We start from the raw sequence: 20537 nt of genomic DNA, 5'->3' as shown, positions 1-20537 counted from the left end.
AGCTAAGGTGAGACTCATCCCCTGGGGATGCACACAATCGCCCAATTATTCAATCTATATACCTTTTCTTCATGTCCATACACTCCATGACTTGGTGATTGTTCTGCATACACTTCCTATAAGAAACCCCTTACAAAATTCCAATTTAACATCCATCTAATTATATTTTATATTATTTTATGGTATAAAAACTTAGAAAATAAATTAGTGCATCAAGCCTTACTATCCCTACAATTACATACTATTGCACAAAACCTTTTTTGATGAAGCTTGTTTTGTATTTTTCAACATTACCTTCTACATTGAACTTATTCTTATAGACCCATTTTATAGGGGTTAAGAAGGTCATTGTTAAAGAAGACATATTAAATACTATCCATGATTGCCTCCTATTTTAAAATAGCATCAAAAAACTATATTGAATAAATAATAAATAATTATCTATTAATTTTGTCTAAAAAAGAATAAAAGTATCTAAACAACCAAAAAGAATACCATCGCTATGGCCTCATTCTCTACATTTATAAATTACTATCTCATTTCCATGAACACAAGGGTCAACAACTCTCTGACCTACAACTTGGTGGTCAAAATCTCCAACGTGACCTCTATTTCTCCTTTTGTGAAAACTTTATCAATAGCTAGTGTTTCAACTATCCTTGAGGCTTTAGTGAAACCTCCACTCAAGAAATACTTTGATTTACCCTATAAACCTTCAAAGGGTTTTGTTAAGGGTACAAAATGCCTCCCTTGTGCCTCCTTTATTTTGGAGGTAGTACATAGCCAAGATGTGTTGGACAATATATATTACTTTAAAAGGAATGGACTCATTTGCAGGTTCAATCACTTGTGGCCCTCACTTCCTAAGTTGCATTCCTAGATTTTGGATCGTTGGACCTTGATGGTCTCTGATAAGATATATACTTACCTATGTGTTTATGGATTCTTTGTTATATTATTTTAATCTACCTAGGATTGAGATGTTGTTCTATATATGGGTTTCTAGAAATCAGGGTCTCATGCCTTGTCCTTATGCCCCTAGATTCCCTCTTTCAAACCTTTGGGTGAACCTACTATATTTTCACTTACCTAAGTGACTATCTTACATTTCCCTCCACTTTTAGTGTAAATTTGTCTATGAAGCTATTGGTAATGTGTTGGGTTAATTTCTCAAAGTGGACCCTAATAATAGATTTTTCTTCTATACCTCTTACACTAGGATATTTTGATTGATTTGGACCTTTCCAAAGAACTTCCTATTGAGATCTCCCTAATGGTGGGTGAGCCACTATGGAGGGATTATGGACTATGAAGGGACCCTTTTCCAATTTAGATGTCATTTTTCTATGTGTCATTTGGCCTCTTCGTGCCCCCTACTACTTCAGATTTTGGGTCTGAGTCTTTGGAAGATTAAGAAAACCCTTCTCCTACTAATTTGTATGTTTTTACATGGCTTGAGCCCTTATTCTTGATCATGTGACCCCTTGTGTGGATCCATCTAGTAGTCTCTCAAGTACTGGATTTATCCCATCCATGGCTCCTGATTCTCCATCCCCAAATTATTAGGTTCCTTCTCCAAAATTCTTGGCTCACCTCAGTGACTCATCTACTACCTCTGATGTTTCCTCCAGTACTTTGTTAGTTTCTCTTGACAAAGATACCTCTTTGTGGACTATTGTCTATCAGAAGAAGAATGTCTAGTCTCTTATTGTTCAAATTACTCAAATTGTTCAATAAACTTATTTGTTGGTATGATTGGTTTGTAGTTGTACCTCTGCTCTATTTTGTTTGTGGTTGTACTTTGAATAATTCCAAATTTTTTGCTTTCCCTTATTTTTTATCAATTTTTATTGGTTCATGTGTTGTCTTTCACTCAAAGCCTTTAGGTTGATTATTGTTTTTGATCTATAATGGGTTGAGTCATTTCTCAACTTACTTTGATAAAAAAAACTTAAGAAATATAAAAATTACAATGTACTACAAGTTTCTAAAAAAAACCTAATTTTAAATTTACTCTTGAATTAATCCTTATCTTCAATTTCATCCTTAGAATCATTTGTTCAAAACCCCCCTTAATTTCTACTACTATCTTCTTCAATGTCCATAAAACTTAAAATCTATCTTAGGTGTTTAAAATTTTGTTTTGTTAATCCCTTTTTAAAATAAATTAGTTCTTTATCTAGTGTGTTGATCTATAAAAATATAACTTTAATCTATAAAATAATAGGTAGATTGTTTTTATTTAGTATTTCATTGATGAAATGGTACCTAATATCAATTTTCTTGCTTCTCTTGTAATTAAACCTGATTTTGTACAAAGCAAAAAATAAAATATGATTTTTTTGATAGTGCAATTTATAACTTCTTATCACAAAATATTATTCCTCAACCCTCTTCATTATGTATTACATTGAAACCTATTATGTTATTGGATTAGATACCAAAAGAACAATTTTAGCATTAGTAGCTCAAAATAGGTGGAAATTTCATCAATATGATGTTAAATCAACATTTTTGAATGGTTCTTTGAATGAAGAAGTGTTTCTAAAATAGTCACTTGGTTATCAAGTTGTGACACAATAAAAAAAGGTTTACAAGGTAAAAAAGGTACTTTATGTACTCAAAAAATACCTAGATTATGGTATAGCAAGATAAATGGTTATTTTCCACAAAATAGTTTTAAAATGAGTGAAAGTGAACCCACGTTATATTTAAAATTTTGAAATAGGGGTGATTTAATTGTGTATATGTTGATGACACGATTTAGACTATAAATAACAAAGAGTTAATAGATAGGTTCAGAAGCGTCGCAAGGAATGAATTTGAAATGATAAATTTGGGTTTAATGCATTATTTCCTTGGAATAGAGGTAAGACAATTGAATGATGGCATTTTTATTTCACAAGGAAAATATGTTAATGATTTACTTGATAAATTTAAGACAAAAAATTGCATAACCATGAACACACCTCTAAACGTAAAAAGTTGATTAAGGATGATGGTTCTGAAAAAGCAGATGCAACAATGTATAGGAGTCTAGTCGGCAACCCTATGTATATAACAACTACTAGACCAGATATCATGTATGTTGTTATTTTTCTTTCAAGATTTATGCAAAATTCAAGTAAAGATCATTTCTGTGCAATGAAATATATTTCAAAGTATGTTTGGGGTACAAGTAGTTTTGACATTTTCAAATAATTTTAAATTTATTGGGTATATAAATAGTGATTGGATGGTTAAATTGATGCCAAAAAAATCACTTGAGATTATGTGTTTAGTTTGGGTCCAAGTGACATTTCTTGATCTTAAAAAAAAAAATATTGGTTATGATTAAGAATAATTATGGTAGATTTCAAACAAAATCAAAATATACCAACTATTATATATTGTTACAATAATTCAATATTTTTTGTCACCAAAAAACCTTGTCTTCCATAATTGAATGAAACACATTGATATCTAGCATCACTTCGTTAGAAATATTACAACTAAGAGGTAGGTTGACTTGAGGTTGAGCAAAACCAGTGATTAGCTTGCAGTTTCAAAAGAAAACCCTAAAAAATTAAGGCTACTGATGATGTTAGCTCATTAAGAATTAGGGTAAGATTGAAGGGTTGATTCTTAATTCTAATTACCTCACCTTTTTTTGACACAGGTTCTCCATGGCTTTCATTCACCCCTTTAATGTTTTAGATTGACAATTGCTACAATTATGATTTATTTAGTTGTTTATTATTGATACCATTTGACAACAAGTTCTTTTGTAATGACATATATTGGAAGCACATCCTTCTTTGATCCACGTAGCTGCATATGATTTAATTTATGTAGCCCAAAAGACATTATATTTTTTGGATTGTAGAGGAGAGGACAGAGTAATTGTGCACCCTAATTTTGCGCTTCTCAAAATCTTACGTGGAAATTTCAAATCACTCCCAATTTTTTACAACAGCTTATTTGGCAAGTCCCCTGCTTATTACTAAGGTTTCAAGGCCACATCATCAAATATGATGCCGCATCAACATGCTTTTTGCCAAGGTGTCCAAAACAATCCAAAAAAAGGTGAGACCAATAGGCGTGCAAAAAAGGTCCCAATACTTGTGCAGCTGATGTGGCATCACATGATTGACATTGTGTTTTGGCAGATAAATGTCTTAATATAATGCAAGTGTGGTGCAAATATTTTTAGTCCTAAATAGATGTGACATGACATGATTGATCTCGATTATGTAACCTCCTACACTCTTCTTGTGCATTACGTTCGTCACCTCCAATATTACGAAATCCGTTACCCCCTTCTCAGACGAAGTCTTTGTTGCCATTATTCCTGCCTCAAAGAATTATAGCCCAGGAAAAAAATCAAACCAGAAGCTAGTTTCAGCATCGCCACAATGATGGTAGTACTAGTTTCAGCATCGCCACTCACGGAGCATAAAAAGCAGACCAACCACAGTTCTAAAATGTAGCAGAACGCTATATTCTAGGTAACCCTCATTGTATGACCCTAAGTAGCTGGAATGGATAATCAAGAGATGATCCAAGAGATATTTTCACGTTTTAAGATAGAAACCCTAATCTTCTTTCACGCTAAATCCTGTGAAGAGTATGTACTCATGGCGTGGAAATAGCCCATGTGAGTACTATGAAGATTCTCATCTTTAATTTGTCACAGTACTTGTTGATATGAATTTCATCTTCAATCACATCTTTTATTTCTCAGTTATAAATGCATTTAATATGCCCGTATACCATCATAATTACAATTAAAGCAAGTTATTGGGATTTACTCAGGTTAAACATAGCAAGCACGGAACAAGCCTCTGTACGTGCTTTGAATATTAGTGTTTAGTTCTAATATAGACAAACACAGTAATGTCCTTTCAACTTTCAAATTTAGTTTTTTTAAGTCCTTGCCCTACAGGGCTTAATGTTTTCATCTCACCAAAAATACAATTAATTTTATTTTGAAAATCGTGTCGACAAAAAATTAAACTTTTATTTTATAGTTTGTTCCACTTTTAACTTTTCGAATTTAATTTTCACTCATTTCTTTTTTTTCATTGACCAGTCTGTATATTTTTTCTTTCTCAATTAAAATTCTGAAAAAAAATTAGCAAAAATCTAAAACATACCCTAAAGTTTCCCATGTAAATATTTGACGAACAACATTTTAAACTTCTCAGAAATGAGTTGCCAATTTCACCGTTGGCTTTCTGTTTGCGACTTTCACTTTTGGATTGTTATTTTCCGTTCTTTGTTCGCATTTTCCTGTTTGACTTTAGCGGCTCATTTTAAGAGGATCATATAAGGTGCGGATAAGAATTAATAAAATTTTCCTTTTTCTACACTTCCCTTATTTAAATATATATTTAATTTTATAATATATATAAAAAATGTCAAGAGTTATCCTTCTCAAAGTGTCTATTATAGAATGAAAAAATATTAAAAATAGGCACTTGCAAAGAATCTCTCTCTCTATATATATAAAAGCTAGTTATAAGGGAATTGTGAGAATTTTTATTTATTTTTATTAATTTTAAATATATATTATAATAATCTAGGTTTCCACTTGTACTGAGGGCAATTAAACCAAGTGGATAGGGACAAGATAAAACTGTGAAAAATAAAGAGCAATGAAAGATTATTGATACCTTCTGCAGATAAGAAAAAAACAACTGTGAGATGGATTGCCTCCACAACTGCTTGTGCACTACGTTTAGTTGGAGGAAGGCATTCCGGATGAGAAGGCATTTTGCATAGGGAACTTTCAAATATACAATGTGTGTTGTGTCTATTCTTGTGACTACTAATAGAAAAATGCAACATGGTTCCTCTCTTTTAAAGGGGTTGTGAGTGGAGAGTTACAGTGAAGATGAAAAGTCTGACGAAACGTTTCAACTTCATCAATTACTTAGCGCTCATCCATAATTTCAAATTACTTCATTGGTTATTGAAGAGAATTAAATTTAATATCTTGCAAGTCTCCTTTCTTTATTGTTTCATGGACATGTTGACATTGTATAGGACCCCTCTCGACAGGAAATACATAAGCTTGAAGAAAGGTAATAATTTTAGAAAATGTTGAGTAGTTTTGTAAGTGATATAATAATTGGTTATTATTTGTTTTTACTCTCACTAGATGTTGTGTCATTTTTATTTTTTGGGAAGTCTTCTATTTATTTTTTATTAAAAGGATGATTTCTAAAACATTTAATTGAATAATACATTTTTTTTCACGGAAATTAGGTAGACATTGAGAAAGTTTTTTTTTAACAGATGATTATTTGTAAATGTTTGTGGTACTTAATTTTTAATTTTTAATTATTTTAATGATTTGATATTTTAATATTAAATTATATTTTTAATTAATAATAATATAATATATATAATTGTCCAAGGGGTTGAGCTTAACTGGTTAAAACACTAGGTTCTCACTGTGGAGACCCAAATTCAATTCTCAATAGGGACATCTGAAGTGGAATTCTAAGTTGTGACTCTTGGCCTTCCATAGGATGGGTAAGGTCTTGGGGTCAATCTAATCAAACATAATAATAATAATAATTCAAAGATATGTAATGGGGATGAGGCCCCCTATTGTGTCCCCACTGGTTCATAGCTCCAGTCAAAATCTATTCAGGCTTCGTCCAATTACTGATCAAAAAAATAAATATAATATATATAATTAATGATGATGAAAACTTTTGTTTATATAATTTTTAAAATACTATATAAAATAATTTAAATTTTTATTATATATTATGTTTTTAAAATATGAAAAAGTAATATAATTATAAATAAGTTCAAAAAAATATTTAATATTTTTTAAAGTGAGAAAATAATTGTTTAAATAAATATTAAATCTTAATTAAAAAATTAATTAATTATACAGAGTTAAAGATAAAAAATGGGTTATGATTTAAGTTTGAAAATATAGTTATCAAACTCATTTTTTTCTTGGTTGAAAAAAATGTATATGTGCATTATGCATAATTGTCAAAAGAAATTGGATCAAAAAGTGCCCCACAACAGGGTTCCTCAGAGCCAACAAGACCACAACAAAGGGGGAAAGTAGTGCCAAACCAAACCCCTAAATGTGCAAAACTCCAAGCTCATCAAAGAATGAATATCAAGCACCATCCCTAATATACATATGAAGAGAAGCAGCCACACAAGCAAGAAGCAAAGAATGCACCATTGAGCATGGATCCACCCCAAAGATCAAAGAACAGGGGTTGTAGACAGTTCCATCCCACCCCGCACAAGAGAAACACATAAAAAGAACATAGGCACAATGAAGACAACCACTGAGGGGGGTAAACAACCACAAAAGAGCGCAAAACCCTGGTGCAAGCAACATCCTGCCCACTATCTCCATCCTCGTCATCCCCTTCCAACTCCTCTACATCAACACCTCCAACCTCTCCACCTGAAACCCTAGCAGAACACCCCATCCCCCTCCTTTGCAAATAGTTATTATATACCAAAGATGATAATTTACAAGTGCACCTAGATGAATAGATTAAGAAGATATGGTTGATCAACTAGATTACTCTCCAAGGTTTTCCAATTTTATCAAAAATGACCTTACATCATTCTACGATCAACGTAAACATAAAAAAATCACTATACTAGAGCCTATTTAATAACTTCAAACTTTAAAAATCTATTATATGAATGTTTACAAAATACAACAACCTACCTTTTTAACAACTATCCCACACCAAAGGAATCATTTTCCACTTTTCCTTTTACTTTGTCATCTAATCCTCTTACTTCTAATAGCACCATGAATTCAATTATCTTACAACAAAACCCATCATCTAATATCACTCACCTTAGAAACCAACCCACCTTAACCAATCAAAATTTTCCTCCAACTCCAATGGAATTCCTATTCATCACTTTCTCCTTTGCTTTTTTTGATGACATATGAAGCGGATCAGTGAAAATATTCACATGTTTTATTCATGTTTGAACAATGAATAATAGAGATCGGTTTATAAAAGTAGTATAGCTGCTAACTATATAACTTTATATATCGTTCATAATTAACAATGCACTAATAAAGTTTATCAAGCCCTTACCCTTGCTAAATCTTTGGGATTTAATAAAGTTTGGCTTGAGGGAGATTCTAATAACATTGTTAAATGCCTAAAGGGTCTTTCCCCTTCCGTCATGGACCATTAAAAATATTATATCTCAGGCCAAGGATATAATTAAGTCCATCGAGAAGTGTGTTATCTCTCATAGTTATAGAGAGACCAATACTATGGTTGATTGGGCTACCAACATGGTTGTTCATGCAAAACAAATGATTAGCTAGAGAGGTAAGAGCCGACTCTTCCTCATGAGGCCTGTGCCATCATCATTTATGATAGAGTGCATGGAAAAGAATGAGTGATAAGTGATGATTACAACGTACTTATCAATGAAAGTTGCCATAATGAGTCAGAAAAAGAAGCGCTTGAAGGTTGAGATGGCATTTAATGCGGATAGGACTCCGCATGCTTTCTGGGTGCCCATTTCTATTTCAAGGGTTTCCCTGCTATGCACTTTGATCTCTATTTTTGTCCTATTCTGCACTGTGAAGGGAGGAAGAAATTTTATCATTGACATTATGGGAGGCAACAAGAAAAGGATTGAGTTGCTTTCCTATGATGAATGAAAGAAGAAGTCAAAAGCGTGGGCTATTTTGGAGACTGCTAAGATGATAGGGTATATGGAGCAAATCCTAGGTAAAAATCCTACCATTACCAAATTATTCAAGAAGAATTGGAAGGAGGGAAAAATAACCATAGGTGGAAGAAAGGTGGATATTGATGAAGGGATGATTGCTGAAGTCACTAGGTTGCCAATGGAGGGAATAAAATTCTACAGGGACATAAAGCTCACTTAGCAACTATGAAGCGATTCCCGAAGGAAGAATCTGAGAAAGCCAAATTGGTGAAATCCAACAAGACCTACTACTCGCTGAAGGTGATTAAAAAGGTATGGAGATGGGTTTTGTTTGCTATGATGCAATATGTAACTCTTGATGGTAGATATTCTTGTGTTTATGGATATCATTTTGTGCTCTTGAATCACTTCCGCCATAAAGATTTGGTGTCTATTCCCTTGTACTTGTTTAGCTCCTTAAGCACTAGCATAAAGTATTTTAGGGCTAATCTGGATAGCAACCCTCCCATGCATGAAGGGTTAATGTTGCTCTTATACAACCATGCCAAGGCCTCCTTTGGGCAACATTCTATCAATGAGATTTCAGATTCAGAAGATGAGTCTGAAAAACTCAAATGACAGTGAAGATGAGGGGTCTGATATAGAGTTGGAAGATGATTTCAACAAGGTTACCTCTGTTAAAGGTATTGGTAAGGGGAAGGATAAAGATATGGCATCTGGGTCGGGAAAAAAGATAACTGGAAAGGGGATTAAAATAAATATGAGTAAGGTGCAGGAGGAGGACAATTGGTTTGATGAAGATGATGAGGGAATGGAGACTGAAAGTGAATATGCTACCCCTCTGCCCAAGAAGAAAACTAATCAGATTCCTATCATTACTGATATCAGCTCAGATAATGATGGTACCTCTAAGATCCACTCCACTCCACGGGACCCTAATAAACAAACTTGTGATGTTGAGAAAGAAGGGAAGATGGTGATGGAAGGTGAGACTCTACCTCCCAATGACAAAGCTATTGTTGTTGATGTGGAGACCCTGGAAAATATTTTTCTTTCTAGAGTTCAACAAAGTTAGTAGCAATTCTCCTATGACCATGCTTCATAATGTGAAGAATGGGATGATGGAGTTTGACAAGGTTATTGAATGGTTCTAGTCGGAGACAGATAGCTTGAAGACCAAACAGGTAAAATCTTCCAAGAAAGTGGATACTTTAGAAGTTGTTGGGATAGGTAATCTTATTCCCTACCAATTACCTAAATGAATTAACAAAAGCCATCAATGATGCGGAGGCTATCACTGGAGCGTATGGCTCTCAATTTAAGGCTTTGGAAACTAGGTTCAATGATTTGGAGAATAGGTTTCTTAGGCATGAAAATACCTTGAAGAAAATTGGAGAACAAAGCCAAAAAATTATGAAAGCCTCCATCGATAGCTTCAGGGTGATGATTAGCAAACTGGAACAGATCCAATAGGAAAAGAATACAATTAATATTACTGAGGATAAGGTTTTGACCCTTGAGAGTGGGGCTATTGGACATGGGAAAAGAACCCGGGCAAGTAAAAGGAAAATGGTTCAGTATGCCAAGGAGCTGGAGGATCTGAAGAGTGTTGTTGCCTCTATGGTCCAACTAGAGCAAGAAGCTATGGAGCTTCCCAAAAAAAATTCTTAGGTCTTTTGTTCTTTGTTTAGGGTTGTCCCTTAGGTGGTTTTGTGCTATCCCTTTGTTTCATTTGGTCTCTTTTTGGATTTCAATGTTTTATCTATCTTATAAATTGTTGCAAAGGGTTTCGGGACCCCTTCAAAACCTTCTTTTCACTTAATAAAAAACAATGTACTAATACTTACGCTAATAGATTATTGCCTTTATTTTTTATTTTAAAGTGGCATGGAAATTGAAAAGTATTAATAAATATCTTTTAAAATTTTGTCATTCTTAGATAGTGTGAATATTTGGTGTTTTGTAATGGAGTAATGAGGATTTTGGTAGGAAGCTTAGTTTCTTTCTAAGAGTTTATGGATTGAAACTTGTAGATATTACTTTATGTATTTTTAAAATTACACAAACAATATAACTGTCACAAGGATTCATATAATGTTATCGATTGACTCATTTTTTTGTCAAATTTTTTTTATCATTTTATAAAGGGCTATTATTTGCATATAAACATCGTTACACATAGTACTTATACACTTTTCATATATGTTACACATAAGAGGACCTTTAGATGTTTAAATGCTACATCTAATAGTTAAAGAGTAAGAAGTCAAATTAGAGGCTAGAGGCATCATAGACAAGAAGGATTTTGTCATCTTGAATTAAATTCTCACTTAGTTAATGTATTTACATTGGTTGAGGTTGTTTTGTAGAACAAAGGAGGGAATGGTTCCCACAACCCTAAAGGATGGATAATGTCACACTCAAAGGAGATGTGGACTCCCAAAGGAGAGTTGTTCTCTCATGTGTAATATTAGAGGATTGATTTGTATACACTTGAAGAAGGTATAAATTTTTCTCTCTCATTGTATAAGGAGGATGGGGACACTTTATGTTCTCTAACGTTTGTACAAATGTTTTTCAAGTTTTACAATCAGGATATTGATTAGTGAATTCAATTTAGTGTTTCTTGGGTGAGGGAGGATAATTGGTGAAAAAGAGTTCATCAAAGTTTCTAAAAGGGTTTCTATGTTACACTATTGCAATGTTCCATCCTTTGTTTGGATTGATGTAATAAGGTGGGGAATGTTGGATTTACATCATAGCTAGTTAATAGTTAGAAAATGTTAATTTAATATAAGATAGGTAAATGGTTAATTTAATGACTAAAATAATTGTTAGTTATTTTTTTGTTGTTGTGGTAGTTTTGTTTTACGAGTAATTGAAAGAATTTAAAAATTTATTCAAGTATTGAATTGAAGAGAATCTTAAATTAAAAAAAAAAGCTTATTTTATGATTTCAATAGTGTTGGTGTGAATAAGGTTATATCCTAACTAGTTTATAGTTAGCACCTATTTCCACATGTTAAGTCTACTTGGGATAGCTTATTTATCACACGAAACTCTCATTTAATATTGTTCATGTTAGTTATCTCAGGTGTCTTAGTTCATTATTTAAATGAGCATCATGCATTTAATTTTGTATCAAGGGTAGTTTTGACTATCTCATCATCTCTTGCCTATAGAAGCAAGGTTGTACTGTGTATCATATCAGTTTGATCTCTGTCATTCATTCTTGCTCATGTTTGATTGTGGCTAGTTTGTTTCTTGGTCGATCCCTTGAAGTGTGGCCAACTTCATGATGGGAGCTCTTAATCATTGAGATGTTGGCCTTGAGGAAGATCCTAATATTCATGTGGCCCTAACTTCTAGTTTCAAAGATTACCCATATCATTCTCTAGAAGAAATCAATGCTCTTGCTTCTGAATATTATCATCAAAGAGTTTATTTAGTTTCTAGTTGATATCTGTAGCATCATAAATTGTACACCTTTACTAGTGTGTCCAATTTCACACTCTCCTAGCATCTCTTTTAGTATTGCCCTTTCCTCTATGCATTATAAGACCTTTATTGATTTAAATCAATATTACGGGTCTTATTCCACTTTATTACATCATCACACTCTTATTTGGGCCCTTAATTCTAGGTTGGCCCTTTATCATTTTATCTTGATCTATCCTTAGTCCTACCCCAATTTCAACTCTCAAAGCATATTTCGCATACCTATGCATTATAGTTTGAGCCACTAAGTTGGATTTGGCATTAGATCCTCATTATCTCGCATCCCTAGAAATTCAAAAAAAAGTTAATAGGACTAGGGAGAATCTCTACCACCCGATCCCGTACTTTTTTTCTCGAATTTTAGGAGGATAATTTGGCAGTCTTATTTAATTCAATGCTTGCTTCATGCAAAAATATATCAATTCTAAGTCAACCTAATGGTGATTTTTATTATGAAATCCCTATATAAGGCATCCCTCTCAATTCATTTTCATTATTACATCTCATGCTAGCATTATCATAACATTGAGATGTTGGCCTTTCAGAAGATCCTAATATTAATGTGTCCCTAACTTCGAGTTTCAAATATTACCCATATTGTTCTCTAGAGGAAATCAATGCTCTTGCTTCTCGATATTATCCTCAAAGAGTTTATTGAGTTTCTAGTTGATATCAAATTTGAGAATATGAAAAAGATAAGTATAGCGATTTTCCTTAGTGGAAAAGGATCTAGAATAAGTATTGTTAACCTAAATGTAATTTCTTCTTTTGGTTTCTATTTGAAAATGAATATCTTATCTAAGATAATAAAAGAAAAAGAGGGATTCCAAGGTCATTTTAAGTGTGTTCTTTGTGGGGTTAATGAGGAGTATGTGGATCATTTTTTCTTTTAACATGTAATTTTGCTAAGGTTCTTTGTAGACAATAGTAGCGTATTTGGAGTTAACCTCTTCTATGTGTCCTTTTTGGACTAGTTTGGAGCATCCTCCCACTTCTTACTCTATACTTTTGCTAGTATGGTATATTGATTCTATCATTATTCTCTTAAAAAAAATGGCTAGAAAGGAATCATGGGACTTTTTAAGGTTATTAGTCTTATCATATATGTCTAACAAAAGAATTTAGACTTAATTAAAAGAAAACTTGATAATTAAATGTTTTGTCTGATGAAGTTTCTATCTTTTTAGAGTATTAAAATTTTGAGGAAATTTTATTTGGATAATTTGGTTAGCTTTGCCCTTCCTCACTTTGGGATGAAACATTTTCATAAAGTGGATTCACCATAGCTTGTTTGAAATTTGTATGTATTGATCAAAACCATTTTTGCTCCCATGCTCTATAGTTTTAGATTTTTGACATTTTGAGTTATTTTGTCAACTTCATAGGGGAAAGGACCTAGCAATTCAGCACATTTGTTGATTAAATGCCCTATATTTTTTACAACATTGCACCAATAGTTGTGATTTTAATTTTTTTATTGTGATGATGACTATTGATAATTGAACGAATTGTATCCCTAAGCACTAAAAAGCAAAGAATCATGTGATGCCGCAAGCACAAGTATCAGTCTCATTTTTTTTGGGGGATCTTTTGGACACCTTGATAAAAAGTATGCTGATGTGGCATCATATTTGATTATGTGGTTTTGAAACCTAGTTACAAGCGGGAACTTGCTAAGTAAGTTTCTTTAAAAAATTGGGAGATTTGAAATTTTCATGTAAGATTTTGAGAAGCGTGAAGTTAGGGTGCTCAACTACTAGATCCTCTCCCCTACATACAATGCAAAAATTAAAATATAGTTAAAGAATGAAAAAGACTAAATAATAGATTTTTACGATTTTCTTTCACTTGATATTTTGAAAAAACTGAAATCTCCATTAGCAAAGCAAGTATCATATATGCGAATCTTAGTAACAAAGGGTTGATGTTTAAAAAACTTTTTTATCGGGGAAAGGACCCAATAGTTGAACGGGTTCCAATTGTTGTGATAGGTGTTGTTTATTTAATACCCATACTTGTTCACTTGATATCCATACTTGTTGATTTAATGTCCAATTTTTTGACAACATTGCAATGTGACTTTAAAGTTGTTGTTGTTGATGATGACTACCACTAACTTAATAAAATGTACAATTAATTGTAAAAAGCAACAAATCATGTGATGCCACATAAACTGCATAAGTATTGGGGCCCCTTTTGCACGACTATTGGTCTCACCTTTTTTTTGGGCTTTTTTGGACACCTTAGCAAAAAGCATGCTGATTTAGCATCATATTTGATGATGTGGCCCTGAAACCTTAGTTATAAGGGACTTGCCAAGTAAGTTGTTGTAAAACATTGGGAATGATTTGAAATTTGCACATAAAATTTTGAGAAACCCAAAATTAGGATGCACAACTAGGCAAACTTTTTGGGAGCATGGTAGAGCGTAGAATCAACAGATGGGCAAAAAATGAAGGAAAAAGAGCCAAAGGTCAAGCAGGTTTCAGATCTAAGCACTCTACCATCGATCACTGCATCAATCTCTGACATTTGATAGAGAAATATGGGACAATAAAGGGGAGGAAGCATATTGTTGTTTTGTGGACTTTAAGAAAGCCTTTGACACGGTGCCTAGAGACAAACTATGGAATAGAATGGAAGAATTGGGTGTTCCTGACATATATCTAGAGCTGCAGTCCATAGACTTTATGAGAAAGTTGGAGCTAAAATCAGAACTAGTGAGGGAATTCCTAAGTGTTTTGGTAGTGATATTGGCATTAAACAGGGATGCCCTCTATCCCTGACTTTATTCAGTTTATATATTGATAAATTAGAAGCATGGATGAACAAAATGGAGGGAGACGACGTCCAACTTGTAGAATATGTGGTGAAATTACTTCTATACACCGATGATCTTATCCTAATTTCTAAAACAACTCATGGGCTCAGAGAGCACTTAAAAGCACTAGAGAACTTTTGTCGGGAGGTAGGGATGCGTGTGAACATTACTAAAACCAAGATCATGATTTTCTCTCTAAAGAGGAAAGAAAAGAAGATTACCTTCCTCTTCAATGGCAGCCCATTGGAAATTGTGAAAGAATACAAATATTTAGGGATTTACTTCCACTATAAGCTTAGTTGGGAGACTTGTAGAGCAAAAAGGATACAGGGAGGGTAGAAAGCTTTGTTTCTACTCCAAAATAGGTGCAGAAAAGATGAATTGTGGGATTGGAAAACCAAGAAAACTCTTTTTGGTTTATTGGTTACTCCGGTTGTTCTATATGGTTGCGAAGTTTGGGGAGGCAACATGTCAAACTATGGATGGAGACAGCTAGAGAGGATTCAAAAGCACTTAATCACAAGCAATCTCAAAGTTAAAACGTCAGTGCCATATGAGATCCTTTTAGTGGAAGAAGGTACTTTCCCATTGGAGGCTTCGGCGATCACTAGGTTAATAAGTTATCTAAAGAAGGTGGGAATCATGGATAATCAGCGGTGGCTCAAAACCGTTATGGAAGAGGGACTTAACCGTAGGCAGAAAACTTGGATGAAACAAAACAATAAGTGGTGGAACAAATGGGACATCAAGTTGCACGAATGTCCGAATACCAATGAGGAAATTAAAAAGTTGGTCATAGGAAAGTTTCAAAATGCCATGTGGAATAATTGTATTGGTCGAAAAAAGAAGTAATACATCAAAGAGTTTAACCCAAATTGGGATCATGGAGAGAAAGCATACTTAGGGGCAGTTATCAAAGGCAAAGCAAGACTGTTAGTGGCTCAATTAAGGACAGGTTCACATCATCTTAGATGTGAAACGAGTAGTTGGAAAAGGTTCAAAGAGTAATGGGAAGAGAGAATTTGCTTGTTTTGCGAGATGGGTGCTATTGAGACCGAGTGGCACTTTCTCAGTGAGTGTACGACTTATGATGATATTCATGCTCAATACGAGTGCATCTTTAAAAGTGACATTATGCATCATTTATTTGATTAGGATAAGATCAATCATACTACTAGTTTTTTGGTCAAGATTCAAAGTAGGAGATCTGACATGAAAAAGATTATGAAGTTATCCTAGGCTGTGATTTCTTGGTCCCATAGACTGATCATTCTACTCGACGTTAGTAAAATCATTCATTCATTGAAAATTTGATATGAGACGGTATTCCTTTTTCGTACAAAGAAAATTAAGTGAAGTTGTGGCAGTTGAAAGGATGCCAGTGGAAACGTGAATAACACGCCGGTATATAAAACGAAAAGCCGGAGGTCAAGGGCCCAGTCTTTTCATGTCACTCGTGCTTCGAACAAATCCATCATCAACCCCTAAAAGCTGCAAATTAATCTAAAAGCTGCAAATTAATCAGAACTGTTGCAACGCCGTCGATTGTAGTCCGTATCGGCAAGCTTATACGCTACTGTACCCTAGTCTGTCAAAACTATGTAACTTCAGTTGTGAGGTAGAGAAACCAGAGGCTCTGGAAAACACTCGAATTTCACCTATATATATACTGGCTTGGTGAGACATCTTTCCAAGCCATGGTGTGGTGTTACTACAGTATAGTCGTTAGAGGAAGCAATATAATTTACGTGCAAGATAAGTAGAATGGGTTTATCTAATTTAGCTCTCTTCTCCATCGTGGTAACCTTAATGCTCTACTCATCCTCTTTAGCAGATGCTGCCGATACCACCACCATTATCGTTGGGGCTGGAATGTCAGGTTTGTATTAATGTTTATTGATGCTAACCTTTGGGTTTTGAGGTCAATGGGTATAATTTTTTTCTTTTTTTTTAATGTTACTCTTTTGTGCAGGCATAATGGCCGCAAAGACATTGTTTGAGAAGGGGATTAAGGATTTTGTGATATTGGAGGCGACAAATAGAATCGGTGGAAGAATGCACAAGAAGATGGTGGGAGGTTATCCCATAGAGATGGGTGCAAACTGGGTTGAAGGCGTAGGGTCGCGAGAGAATGTGAATCCCATCTGGACTCTTGCTAACAAATACAGCCTCCGGACCTTTAAGTCTGACTGGCACAATATTAGTTACAATATATACGATCAGGAGTAAGTCTAAGTCTAATGTATAAATGTTTGTGAGAAGAGCTTAAATTTCTAAAGAACAAACATCACCTTTTTACTTTCCTTGTGTTATATAGGTGTTACAATTTTATGTTAGTGATATTTTTGATGTGGTGTGATTCGTAGGCGAGAATTTGAGAAGTTTTTCTGTTATATGCCAAATCATCTGAGATTATGTTTTGAACGGTTTAGAGTCTTCCGTTTTCTTAGCTTTAACATAAAATGATATTGGCTTTGACAGTTTTTATTAATATACTTCTCTATGGTAAATATGAAATCGGCTTTTCTATTCTAGGGGAGGCATTTTGCCCCATTCCGTGGTGGCAGAGCCATACGAGAGAGCATTAGCCTCGTCGGAGTTTAGTGAAAATCTGTCTCTAACATTTACAGAAAGTGGAGAGGAAGACATCTCAATCTTGGCGTCACAGCGCGTTTTCGGCCAGTAAGTATATCCATTTAACCATACTCCATTCCATGGAGCAGATCGTACTATTGTCTCCACGGACCAAAGGATATGAATGTTTTTGAGTTTTTTAAAATACAGTGTTCCAACGACGCCTCTGGAGATGGCCATCGACTTCTTCTTCTACGACTTTGAAATTTCAGGTTGTTATCCAAGCATCATATTTATATGTATATAGGCAGTATTCCAAGGTTACGTATAAAATTAATATTGTATATGGTGGGCCTTTTGCATACAGAACCTCCGCGTGTAACGAGCTTAAAGAACGTGGAGCCCATTGCAACATTTGAAGATTTTGGAGAAGATAGTTACTTCGTCGCAGATCGTCGAGGATACGAGTATGTTGTGCACAGATTGGCCCAAGAATTTCTGGAGTCTAGCAATGGAAAGATAATCGACAAGCGGATCAAACTGAACAAGGTTGCGCTTCAAAATCTTCTCCTTACAAGCTTCACAAAAGCGTTGCTTAAAAACCATGCTTGTCAGATTGCTTTAACTATGAGAAAAAAATGGAAACCTACAAATGTTTGAGTAGTTACTAGTGTGCAGCAGGTGGTGCGCAAAATCGAGTATAGTAACAGCGTCGTAAAAGTTTCGACGGAGGATGGTTCAGTTTACAGTGCAAAGAACACCATTGTATCAGTTAGCGTGGGAGTGCTGCAGACAAAGCTTATCGAGTTTAAACCCGATCTGCCCGTAAGAATGACTGTCACATTAAAAAAGTCTTCATGGTTAGGATTTGTTAGGGTTTCTCACATTATATGTTTATGTGGCAGATGTGGAAGCTGTTGGCAATATATTAATGGGATATGGTGGACTACTGCAAGATCTTCATGAAGTTCCCTTACAAATTCTGGCCAACAGGAGGACCAGGAACCGAGTTCTTCATGTACACCCACGAGAGAAGAGGTTACTACAATTTCTGGCAGGTGATATCCATTTTCGCAAAATGTTGAATTTTTTCTAGTTCGGATTACTTGCATGACATATGTAGTTAAATACTGCGACAGCACCTGGAAAACGAGTACCCTGGAGGGAACCTCCTTATGGTAACTGTGCAAGACGAGGAAGCGCGAAGAATAGAACAGCAGCCTGAGGAGGAGACCAGAGCTGAAATCATGGCTGTTTTAAGAAAGATGTTTGGCAATGGCATTCCAGAAATGTCTCATATTTTGATTCCCAAATGGAGGCAAGATCGTTTTTACAAGGGAACGTATTCAAACTGGCCGATTGGTGTCACCGTGCAAGACTTCTACGAGTTAAAGGTTGGTCACCGGAAAATGCTCTGCTGTGTAACATTCAAATTTTACTTATTTGTTTCCTTTATCGGTTAACAAACTCTCCATAGTCTGTATGACAACTTTATTGGTTTTTGTAGGCACCAGTTGGTCCTATATTCTTCACCGGCGAACATACGAGTCAGAAGCATAACGGATTTGTGCATGGCGCCTATCTAGCGGGTAACACACCTTTTGTCTTTTAAGTGGCAATCCATCAAATTATCTATCATAAATTCCTTCCCTCAGCAACCTATATCATATGAACAGGCATTGACACAGCTAATATGGCGTTGGATTGCATTAACCATGATAACTGCGCTAACAATTCAACGCTCATAAACAAGGCGCCCGTATTCGCAAATGCAGATGCCCGCACTCGTCCAGAGAACAAACGGGTAACACGATCTTAAGAAATTTACTCTTGTTTCTTCTGGAGAAACTAGAAGATTATACTTTGATTTTTTTGTTTTTCCGGGAAATGTTGAGCATAAAATATAAATAGTCATTAAGAATCCTGTGATTTTTTTGAGAATAAACAAAATTTTATTTCAAACTTAAAAGCAATACTTCCTGATCTCTATTTGTTAGAAATTCTTCTCTTTTTAAACTAGTTTTATATATATAATTTTAATATCTGAAATGCTGATCTCTATTTGTACCTTGATTTGCAGGGGAAAATGTTGGGAAGTCGAGCAAGAAGAAAGGCCCAATTTTCACGAAGGTTTTCGTTGTGAGGGAGAAAACTTTGAGAGTTGATTTAGATGAATCTGAAGTCTATTTAACTTGATCAATTAGGTGCAGGATTTTAATTTCTTGAATTTGATATAGTGACAATTGGATTATGATTTTCGTAAAATGATACGTTCGAATTTTGATAATTTTCATATTTGGTGTTTTTTATTTGACTTCAAATTTGAAAGATTTGATATATGATATTTCTACAGTATATAATATGTAGTGAATTTAGAAAGAAAAAAGAAATTTTAAAGTAAATTTACAGAAATAAAATAAAGGTAATTTCAAATTTTAAAACATCCAAATAAATATTTTGGTTCTATTCAATTGATGAATGTAAACATTATAAAGTAGTTAAATATAATATAAGACTTATCAAACTATTTAATATTTTTTTGTATGATTAAATGTCATTGTGCAACTAACTAAATGCAATTTAATAATGTCTTCTTTATTTAATTGTGTAAAATCACATTTATATGTGACAACAATTATTAGTGTAAAATGTCTCTGTCCCACACACACATATTCTAATGCTCCTATTTAATTTCTACCATTAACCATTTTAGCATCTATAATATGCAATATTGTATCTTAAATGTTCAAAATATTTTATTGATAATGCCTTTGTGAATATATTCACTTGCTAGTTTGCTAATTTGTGAATATATTCACTTGCTAGTCTGCTAATTTACAAAACTCTATAAATATTATAATTCTGGTTTATAGAAACACTCATGCTCTATTTAATTATGGAAGGTGACATTATCTATAATGGCAATTAATGTTGGAAAATATTACTAATTTATTCCAACACTAGC

The 20537-nt window shown here is 34.0% G+C and overlaps 1 pseudogene; it reads left to right on the top strand.

The window, feature by feature from the left end:
* The first annotated feature begins 16649 nt into the window (after nt 1–16649).
* Nucleotides 16650–19843, top strand: LOC131030454 (polyamine oxidase 7-like; annotated as a pseudogene).
* The last annotated feature ends 694 nt before the right edge of the window (nt 19844–20537 follow it).

This window comes from Cryptomeria japonica, chromosome 7 (assembly GCF_030272615.1).
Source record: "Cryptomeria japonica chromosome 7, Sugi_1.0, whole genome shotgun sequence".
Classification (NCBI taxonomy): Eukaryota; Viridiplantae; Streptophyta; class Pinopsida; order Cupressales; family Cupressaceae; genus Cryptomeria; species Cryptomeria japonica.
The sequence above is the reverse complement of the archived record's forward strand: the minus strand, read 5'-3'. Positions and strand labels throughout refer to the sequence as shown.